The following is an 11357-nucleotide window of genomic DNA, read 5'->3' as shown; positions in this document are numbered from 1 at the left end:
ATGTTTGTTGTTTTAGTTTTTATTCACAATAGAATACATATTACTTTTTTTAATTAAGGCGCTTTACTGCTTTTTCCAAGTATAAAAATAAATTATCCAACTTTGTAAAATAAGTTAAATCGCTAATACTAATGTTTATATATATTGTGACGTAATTATTATATATTTTTTTATTCAATGATTACCAACCAGTAAATAAATTTAGATTAGTTCTTACTTCCAATCCATTTAAGTATGTAGTATATATTATGATTTGTTATTTTATTGTGTATTTTATTTAATTTAGACTTAATAATTAAAATTATACAGCAATCTTCCTTTATTGTACCAACATATGTTTCTGTATATTAACGAATTAACACACTTCAACTGGGTTTTTAATAGAAAGAAAAACCCTGTTGAATTGTGTTGATTCGTTAACACACAGAAACATATGTTGGTACAATAAAGGAAGATTGCTGTACAGTTTGTTTTTATTTATACTCCAGTGAACTTGTTTCACTAGGATCTTTTGTTAGCAAACGATTAAATTTATATTTTGAACAGTTAGACTTAATAGTTACAAATATTATATAGTTTTACAACAGTCGTATTTAATATTAAGTATTTTAGCTATTATTAGCATATAATAATCTGTAGAATTTATTTTTATTTTAATGAACTCATGTATACACCTACTTTAGCTTCTATTCTTTTCCGTATTTTTTATTTTTCTACAGAGCTCATTTGAAGTGTGTTAATCCGTGTCAGTGTAATAAAAGGAGGATACTGTATAATTGGTTATTATTAGATCTATTCTAAAAATTATTAAAGCTTATGTACACTTGAAGGTCTTTGAAATATGCTTTGTTTTTATAAGTTCTTGGTATGAATTTTACTAGTACATGGTTTCTTTATGTATTAAAAATTGCTCTTCTAACCTTTTATCAAAAATAGTGTGTATATCATGTTTTTTTTTTGTACACAAAACTATTGAATAATAATACAAAAATGCGGTAAAAAGAGCATAAAATTAGAGTGAATTTTTGTTATTGAAATTAAAATGTTTGTAATTTAGTTGACGTTTTTGGAAACCCTGTTTTTGGTCAATAATGCTAATTTATCTCTTCAATTAAAATAGAAACTTACCCGTTTGATCTGGGTTTCCTAAAGGTGGTGGTTTCGCTTACTTTGAGGTCTGAATCATTGATGAAGAGTTATTGTCTCTTAGAAACAATTGTTTAAAAAAAGTAGCGATATCGCCGCTATACTTTCGCAGTTACTGCTCGAATTTTATCTAAACTGAAAAGAACTCAAGCGACTTGTATGAAGTTTGTGAAGTAAAAACAAAGGTTGTCTGATGTTTGAAAATACCCACATAAGTTTGATTATAAATTAAAATGAGGTTTTGCAATCTTTGTTTACTTAGTGTTGTTAAATAAATGCTAAAAACTTTTTTTTTCATGAAAGTTTATTTAATATTCATTTAAAAGCGCGTTAATCACAATGACATGTTAAGTTAAATTACGTCAAACATTTTGGAATGTCTTTTTTATTAATGTAAAACTATATTTTAAAAAGTTATTTTTTTTACTCTAACAAAAAAATATTAAACAATTAGGTTAAAGCTAGTAAGTGTGTTGTTTTAATACTTATGAAGTATTTTCACATTGATATTTTTGAAAACTGTATACATTGTTACATTAGATGCACAGTACTTATAAATTGTGCATACTGACAATGCACTTTTAAGTATGATGCGTGTTTTTAAATTGATGTGTTTAACAAGTACTTAAGATTTTACTACGTAAAGGTTCATTCGGGGTAACAGGCTTAGTTCACGTTGTTTTAGATCGTACAGCAGCAAGAGGGGCAACATAAAAAAATGAAGAAAATAATTTTACTTAAAATAAGTACATTTTTGTTGTACAAAAGCGTCTAAAGTCACGACTGTCAGACTTACGGCATCGAGTGGCCGAAAAAAAGTTTGGCTTGAATAAGATGACTTACCACGTCGGTGGCGAGCTTACAGGGCCTTGAAACAGTGTTCAGAGGTCAACAGCGGAAGAGACTGCACATATAAAATCTATATGGTTTCGAACTTTACGATTTTTTAAAGGACGAAAAATTTTTCTTCTGTAAAATTAATTGTAAATTTGTTGAAAGGAAAAAGTTTACAAAAATTACATGAAAATTAAAAGTAGGTCAATCTGTACGTTATATATTTTTATTTAGCGATAAAAAAATTGCTCAAAAAGTTTGGTCTAAGGACATGATGTACGATTTGTAAAATTAAATATAACAGAAAATATATTTAGGTAAGGTACGCGACTTAAACACAAGCTAAAGTGTAACTCTCTTAGAATATGTAACTTATCGGTGTCCCTAATGTAAAAGATTCGATTACGGGAATTTTTTTCTCCACACCAGGTCTATCTCCCACCAGTGTTGTTTTTATTAGATTCTTTTTGTTTACTTAAGATAGGATTTTTTTTCCATGTTTATGTGATGAACAATGTAAAATCAAGGCGTTGTTGCAAAACAATGAAAAGCTTTAATAATTACTTCAAATAAATCAACTTTTTCTTATTTGTAATTATAATTAAAACTGTTGTTGCGTAAATATAAAAGTTTGTAAATTTCATGTCAATTGTTAAAGAGTTCAAAGTTTTTACAGGTTTTTAACGTAGAACATGTAATTTACAGACTTTTTCTTTATTGGCCGAACGCGCTACAATTAAGAGATTGTACTAAATAGTTGATCCGCCGTTTTAATTAAATCGGGTGTTGGTTAGTATAGCTAAACTTACTAAACTTTGCCTAATAAAGTAAAATCTCTAAAAAAATTTGTTTTAGATATTGAAACTCCTATATAAAAAATCAGTTAATTAAGACTTACGATGATAGTTCACATTTATTAAAAATAAAGTTACTTCAACACTTTTTTTAATTAAAAATTTTATAGTTGACTGAGTTTTAGCTAACACAGGCATGTAATAATCTATAAAAAGTTATTTTTAATGCAAACTTATCCATCGATTTAGCTTTAGTTAAAAGTTCTTGAATACTTTTAATAATATATATATATATATATATATATTTAAATTTAGTCTGCAAGCGTTGGGTTTAATGAAGTTTTAATTAAAATATAAAGTACAAATTTCAGTAAACACAACGCTTGCAGACTATATTTTTGAATTAAACTATACTTGTTATATTTTTTATGTTGTAAAAAACTATTGTAAGCAAAACTTATTTACGACATTTAAAAAAATCAGGTCTAACATGACTTATATCACTTTAGTATTGAGTTGATAATAACACCTCCCGTTTATTTTTAACGTTTTTGTATATGTTTGTGCAATACAAACAACTAGCAGATAAGAGTGTTTGTTTTAACACGATACTTGCTACATAACATAGTAATGTATATTAGTTCGATATAACACTGACTTAAATTTTACACTTAAAAACTCGCTTTTTATTTAATATGTCGATTTTATCTTTGACATTTTTTATTGGCAGTTTAGGTATTGCAAAATGTTCATTTTCAGTCGATTGCAGAGAAAATTCTAGTAATATTTGCAATGTTCAAGGTGAATTTTTGCTTCAAATACTATTTAATTAATTCTGTTCATTTTAGTCGTTTTTCTCTGAGAACTAAATTATCAAAAAACAAACATTTTTTCAATAGTTGTTCAAAGTATACCTGGGAACAAAGCATCAAACCAACTCGCCGCACCAAAACCAAACTTTCTAGAAGCGAATTTTTTTATTGAAAATATCAAAAATGAAACAAAGTTGATTATGAAAATTAATTGGTCCCAAAACGGTTTGTTTTATTTACGAGTAGGTGTTTTAAGTTTTACGTTTTGTTTATAAATACTTTATCATCTTAATTTTTGTTATAGAGTAAATACTTTAAAAGTTTTAAATCAAATATCGTGACCTAAATTAAAAAGCAGATTATAGTTATAAAATACATTGTAGAATACTTTACATTAATTGCATAAAGTTTTATAAAATTATAGCGAAGAAGTTTATAAAGTATGTAGAAGCTTATTATTTGGAAATTCAATCTGATGAGTCAAGTTTTTCTAACAGAAGATTATTTAAGTTTCTTAAGACTGAGGTTGAGCAAAAGTTATTGAACGAAAATGTTAGTTGCAATCTGTTTATTTAACTAATACATTAAATATGAAATAACTTTGAGCTAAATATTGTGTTATGAGCTTAGTTTTTGAAATAAAGCTATATAAAATAAATAAAAGTTAACCTGATAAGCTAACAAAAGTTAATCTAACAAAAATAGATTTATTTTGAAAAATTTCATTACAATCGTAATATATGCAATTATTAATGTTTTAAACACTTAATCATTAAAACTTATCTTCTTTTTAAGAAAATAAAGTTGCCAAGTTAAGCTGTATTGCGTTTGTTTACAGAAAGTAAGTCCTGCCTTACGAGAAAATCTTAAGTTATTTATCAGTTAAAAAAACCATGCAGCTATAATGAAATAAACAACTGTATTGGCATATTTAAAACTAAATTAAATACTCAGTTATTTATTCAGACTTGTTTGTTAAACAGCACATAAATTTCACATACGAGTTTGGAAGAAAACCAAACGAGATCATTTATTACGAGGAAAAATACTCGATAGCGTTGTACGCTCTACCCTTGTATGAAGGTTCTTCAGTCAACCAAGCAGTATTTTGCTTTGTTACTTCTCCTTTATCAGGTTTAAATGCAAAAATTCCTTAGTTAAGTTAAAAATTAAGTTTTAGCTGTTACATTATTCTAAGTTAAGAAAAGTAACTACTTGAATGCATTATGATCTAAACTTGTTTCAAAGTTTTATCAATTTTGACAAAAATCTAAACTAGTTTTGAAAAAAATGTTTTACTGTTTGTCTAAACTAACCTTTGTGAACTATAGATTGTTTTGATAATAAACAGTTTTTAACTTTTAAAATCATATAAAACTTAAGAAAATTTTGTGCTTTTGTAGTAAAAACAAAAGTTAGCAGATGTTTTAAGTTTTCAAAACAATCTACTTTAATAACTTATTTTGTGTTATCAACATTTAAAATTTTCAGAATATTATGATGATGTATATATCGATTATTATGGTAACTATGATGAAGAAAACTATATTGTAAATGAAAAAGGTATGAGATTATACTAATGTATTTTTTACGCAGTATTACTATTGTAATTCTTTATAATTAACTTTCAAAGCTTTTGTTTTTGTATAAATAAAAAATCATTAAAAAAATTGTGGTAACACGTAAATAATACAATTTTAACTTATAACGAATACAAAAACAACATTTTATTTTTTTAAACTGTTTTACAAAAAAAAAACATATTTACTGCAAAACAAGTAAAATTAAAAATAACAGTTTGCTTAGATAGATTTTTTTCAATTAAAGTCGAAAGCTGAGAGCGTCTAATTACTAAACTAACAGTTTTTAACCAGTTACTTATCAAGCATTAAGTAATTCTAATTAAATTAAAAATTTTAGAAAACGAGGAAAATGTTATTTCATCAAAAACACCAGAGGTAATTGATGTGTCCAAAGATAAAAATTATTTGTTTGCAGGTTCAAAGAATTTTATTAAAAATGTTGTTTAATTAATCAATTAAAAAATTTTAATTATTTTTTAAGTGTTTTTAAATTAAGCCAAAATAAATAAAAAAGTTTATAAAATAGTCTATAACAGTCTTGTGCAAACAAAGGTTGTAAATGTTTATTTCTTTAATTTTCTTTATTGAAACAAACTAAATATCAATTTCTTAACTTAGTTGAATGTATCATTAAACACTTTCTGTTTAACTACAATGCATTAAGGTATATATACTTTTTTTTAATCAAGCTTAATATAAAGCAGAGCACCATTAAAAATGTTTTCAGATAAAAACTTTAAAATGTTCTTAACTTTGCCATATAAATATTGATAAATCTTATTTTTTAGGTTTAATAGCTGGAACTACAGTTCTTATCATTTTGTGTAGTGTTTTATTATACATATTCAAAAGAAAAAAGAGAAAACACCAAAGTATATATTTTAGTTTTGTTTTTTTTTATTTCAATTTCAAAAAATTTACATAGAAACTAACTTTATTGTAAACTTAAGTTTTAAGTACAAGCAAAATATACTTTTTAAACTAATACTTATTTAAACATTACTAAATTTTTATGTTGGTTAGCAAGTTTGAAAAAAATGTTAATAGATATTTACAATGTTCTTAGAAGTTTACAAATTGCTAAATTAGCTGCAATTACTGTTATTATTAGTTTAATAGTTAACTTTTAAATAACTGTATTGATTGTGATTTAAACTTATTGTTTTATTTTCAGACGAAGTATTAGAGCTGACAAAATTCAATGAAAAATTGTTTGTTGTTTGGGCACAAGAAAACTGCTGTGTTGAAAATAAACATGAACATTTTAAAAAGCTTGTTTTTTACCTTGCCCAAGAAGTTGACAATCTTCTCACACAAGGAAGTTTAATGAGTGATGAGAGAGACAAATTAATTCAACAAAAGTCAAAGGTCCTGTTTAACCTTCGGTTCAGTGACCAAACAGATTGGTTGAACAAAGTCAAAGAACAAAACCATCTTGTAACTCATTATGTTTTTATAACGTTGGACGATTGCAGTGAAGTAATTCCTGACGTCATTATTGACGTCATAAAAGGTTTACCCGAGGAAAAAGTCTGTGTTGCAACTTTTGACTACTACGACAACTTCAGTGTTTTTGATAATGCCAAAAAGTTTTGGGTTTATGAAAATGTAGCTGACTTTTGTGAGTATTTAACTGAGCAATGCGGAACAGAAGTTTCTGAACTTTACCAAAAAGAAGTTTTAGAAAATCTAAACGCTTTGTCAAATAAAATTAAACAAACATAAGAACAAAATTGTAAGAAAACTTTACAAAAGTAAGAACTTTAATGTTATGAAATTAAATTCGCGTTTTTTTATAGTAAATGATTAATTTTTACTACTAAAATACAGCTTTTTACAATTTTGACTGGAAAAAAAAATTATAATCGAGTCTGATTTAGACTTTTAACACAATTTGGTGTAGACATACTTTTTCTATTTTCTAGAAGAAATTGTAACAAAAACTAGTTAGCACACAAATGGAGTTTTTTTACAATCAAGTTACGGTATAAGGCTTATGTTTATTGAAAAGTGTTATTATCTGTTTTAATAGACTTTTTTAAGTTTAACTTTATTCGAATACTTGGTTTTAAAATAACATTAAAAGGCTTTAGTATTGTTAGTTATCATTTAATTTCTCTTTTTTTATGACTGTTTTTCTTAAATACGTCTTTACTAAAGTATTCTGCAAATGTCATAAAATTAAAATGATTTTGAAATCACTTAGGTTGGTGAATAATGAACTCTTTCAAAAATTTATGTGCTCAAACTTTTATTAATTTACAATATAGTTTTGCTTAGCTTTATATACAGTTTTAATAATTAAAGTTTTCAGTGAAAGCAAAGTTCGCTTTTATTGATTTAATTTTTCCATGTAGCAAGTAGTTAGTCTCTTAATTTACTGTGCACTACAAAAGTTAAAGATCTTAAGTATCTTAACATATGTTACGGTATAAAAAAACTCAGGTACTACATCTTAATGCAGTATTTATAACTGCTTATAATAAATGTTTCCTTTTGCCACACGAGTGAAAAATATTATTATTTAAAATTCCAATCTTTTCATAAGTATAAATAAACAGTATCAAAACGTAATGTATTTACTTTAAAAAGTTTATTTGTTTTTGTATATAGAGTAGGTGACTAATATGCAGACAGAATTTTTTGCTCGGGTTAACTTTTTTTCTTTTTTTCAACTTTATTTTATTTATTCTTTCACTATCACTATATCCCCTAACCCTTACCCTCGTTCGGTAACTATTTTTTGATTTTTTTTGTTTTGTTGTAATTTATTTTTGATTAATTTTTTTTTTTTTTGTTTTTTTTTTTTGACCAATAAATTTTATTAGGTTTGTACTTTTCTTTCTATTACTGTTAACCCTAACCCTTACTCTCAGTCAGTAACCTTTTTTATTTTTTGTTTTTTTATATTTATTACTCTGGTGCAAATTGACCCTTTGAGCAAAAGTTTCTTCGTGAAAATATGTCTTTGTGCATATTTGACCTGTTCTCTTCTTGGCAAGCCCTTACTTTGAAATATATTTTTGTTTTTGACGAGCAAATTTTCAAATAATATCATCCATATTAAATTTGAAAATTTATATGTTATATAAGTTCGTATCTAAATTTGTAATTGTTTATTTGTTCACTTTTTTTCTATAGCGTATTTATTAATTGAGCGCAGTGATGTCTAAACAAATCCTTATATTTTTAAATATTTTTTAATTAGCTGTTATTATTAGTGTTTAATCTCTTAGCTAAGCAACATGTCTACTGGAGCAAATAATTTACATAATCCTTTTTGTTTAATCTACTACACTCATATCTAGATATTGTAGTAGATTTTTAACAGAACTAGTTTTTAACAAAAATCTTTGTTGAAAATTGATATGGTCTTTTAAGTTTTATTTTTGTAATAAAAATATGTATTAAAAACTAAAGAAACTTTCAAGTAGAAATATTTATAAAAAGAAACAACTCTTACTAAATTAAAAATATTTTGTTTTTAGAATATGTTAAGCTAATGATAAGAAAGCTTTCTATATTATCTGATGATAATTCCAGTAAAATTAAAACTTTATATTGACACAAATACAAACCGAGGTTAATGCTTATTGAGTTGTGAATAATAAATAAAATACTTACAATTTGCTACATGGTAAAAATAAGATTTTTATAAACGAACTTTGCACTCATTGAAAACATCATACTTGAGTTATCAAAACTTTAATTACTTTTTTTAAATAAAAACAACTAACTTGTTATCATTTCAATACATTTGTTGAAGTTTTTGTAAACAAAACACAATTTATACGGCATTTAATAAATAAAACGTGTGTACATAACTGTTTAAACTTATAGTTTGAATAATACCTTATAAACACAGTAAACATGTTTTTTTATTTATTTGCATTTTGTTGATTAGTTCTACTGAGTAAAGTACTCAACTAACAATCCTAATATTATTTAAATTACTACTTTTTACAGTTTTGTAAACTATAGTTTTAGTTTTTAAACCGACATTTTATGTTAGAGTATTAGTGTAAATCATTTTAGCTACTTTAAACTGTAATATATAAAACATTCAGGCAACTGTATGTTTTATTCTTCAGCTACTTATACTTAACATTTTTTTTTGTAATAAAGTACAAACGTTTTATCTTATCTAAATCGTAAAAAACTTGTTAATAAACTATAAGTTAGTCTATAGCATTAACTGATTTGGGTTTATTAAAAAAGAATTATACAATAAACAGCGAGAACAATTTAGTTTAAGCTATATTTACACGTAAAGTTAAAATTTTATTAAATAAATGTTGTAATAGAACATTCATGAAAGCTATGGAGAAGTAATCAAAAAAAATCTAAAAAGTTCTACTTTATGTGTTCTTATAGAAAAAATTATTTAGAATAAAACGATTTAGTTAAAACGATAAAACAAAAAATGAACTATTTCTTTCAAAAACTTTTTTTTTCCATAAAAATGTCCTTTAGAAAAGCTTTCATTTTCTGAAACGTGTAATTCATTGAACAGTGATAAATTTATAATACCATTCACTCTATATATAAAATTTTACTTTTGATAGCGACCGTAGTTATAAAATAAAATAAATTGACACAATAAAAAGTTCAAAAATCAAGCTTTATGATTTTCGACCAGGTTTATGTAAAACACTTTTAAGATATATAATCAAAACCAGTTAAAATTTCAATTTTAAAAATAATACTTCTTTAAAATTTTATAAAAATATAACATAACTTTTTAAGATTTGTAGTGATGTACCAAACTTGGAAATGCATACCATTTTAATATATAAGTTTTCACCTAATAGTATACTTAAACCATGCTATATGTCATAAATGTTTTTTAAACTTTTTTTAATTTTGTTGAAAAGGCTTTAAAATTTTTGATATATTTAATTGAATGCAAATATTGTACGAAAACGTTTTACTTTACGTTTATTAAAGTTTAAATATTTTAAAGCTATTAACTTTGGTTCAACTTTTCAATTAAGTCGAATTAAAAAGTCGTTTAGTACAACGATAAAACATTTTATCAAAATAAGCAACATACTAACCATCGTTCATCTAATATTTTTTACCAATAAAAGCTTTTCACCTGAGCAGTATAATTTAAGTGGTACTTCAAAGCGATTGAAAGTAAACTTTATCGGAATTTGAAAATATGTGTTTGTTGTGAGCAATGTGTTTTTTGACCATAAAAACATCCTAACAACAAGTATCTTTTCGTTAAACAATTTTCTAAAACCATACTACGCACAGTGATAATTTTATGTCAAAAACTAAAAATACTTTCATAGTTTGTTTTTACTTTAAAGTATATTTTTAACTTACTTAACTAAATTTTCATCCATCAACAGATACTAAGTCTTTTTTATTATTTCTATTCTGATACTGTATAAATATTACTACGAAGCAAGCTACAATTATCAAACTGCAGAAAACTGAAACAATTAAAAGATCGCTTTTACCTGTTTTGAAAGAGCTGTTCTTGATGTTTGTATAAACCGGCTTAGTTGTGTTATCTGAACTAAAAGTTGCAGATGTTTGGTCGATAATTTTTGTTCGTAAAGTAGTACTTGAATTATAAACCACGTTCCCACTGTAACTTCTTGTTTTCAATTGACTACTGCCAGCTGTTTTAGAATCACACAAAAGTACTTCTTTACGATTCTCCAATATTTTTCTGATGCTCTCGATTTTACTGCAACTCTCGCCTATCCACTCGCATTCCACCCTGCTGCTGCACGTTCGCCATTCAACGAGCTCCTCGCACCTGTCGATCCGATGTAGCACCAGCTTGCCGCCCAACGTGGCGACGATCGTGTCCGGATTCTCCCTCGGCAGCACAGTGACGTTGACGAAGCAACTGTTGTTGCAGTTTTCCGAACCCGGCATTTCCACTTCCTCGAACACCAAACTTTTTCCGGGGTCTTCCGGCGTCGCGTAAATGCGAACCATTTTCCCCTTGCTGCTCCCCAGAACGACCTCGACCCCGTCGCCCCTGGCAACCGCAACCACTGAAGTGTAAACCTCGCCTCTGCTCGCCTGTGCGAAAGGTGGAGATGTCAGAAGAGTTCCGAACATGTTGCTTTCGTGCGCACTTTCCATAAACTTATCTGCCTTCCAACCGAATTTTCGTTCTTCTCCTGAACTGGAAAAAGTTTTGCAGTTTCCGGGTCGGTCTT

Source organism: Thalia democratica, chromosome 4 (assembly GCF_965202585.1).
Source record: "Thalia democratica chromosome 4, ktThaDemo2.hap1.1, whole genome shotgun sequence".
Classification (NCBI taxonomy): Eukaryota; Metazoa; Chordata; class Thaliacea; order Salpida; family Salpidae; genus Thalia; species Thalia democratica.
The sequence above is the reverse complement of the archived record's forward strand: the minus strand, read 5'-3'. Positions refer to the sequence as shown.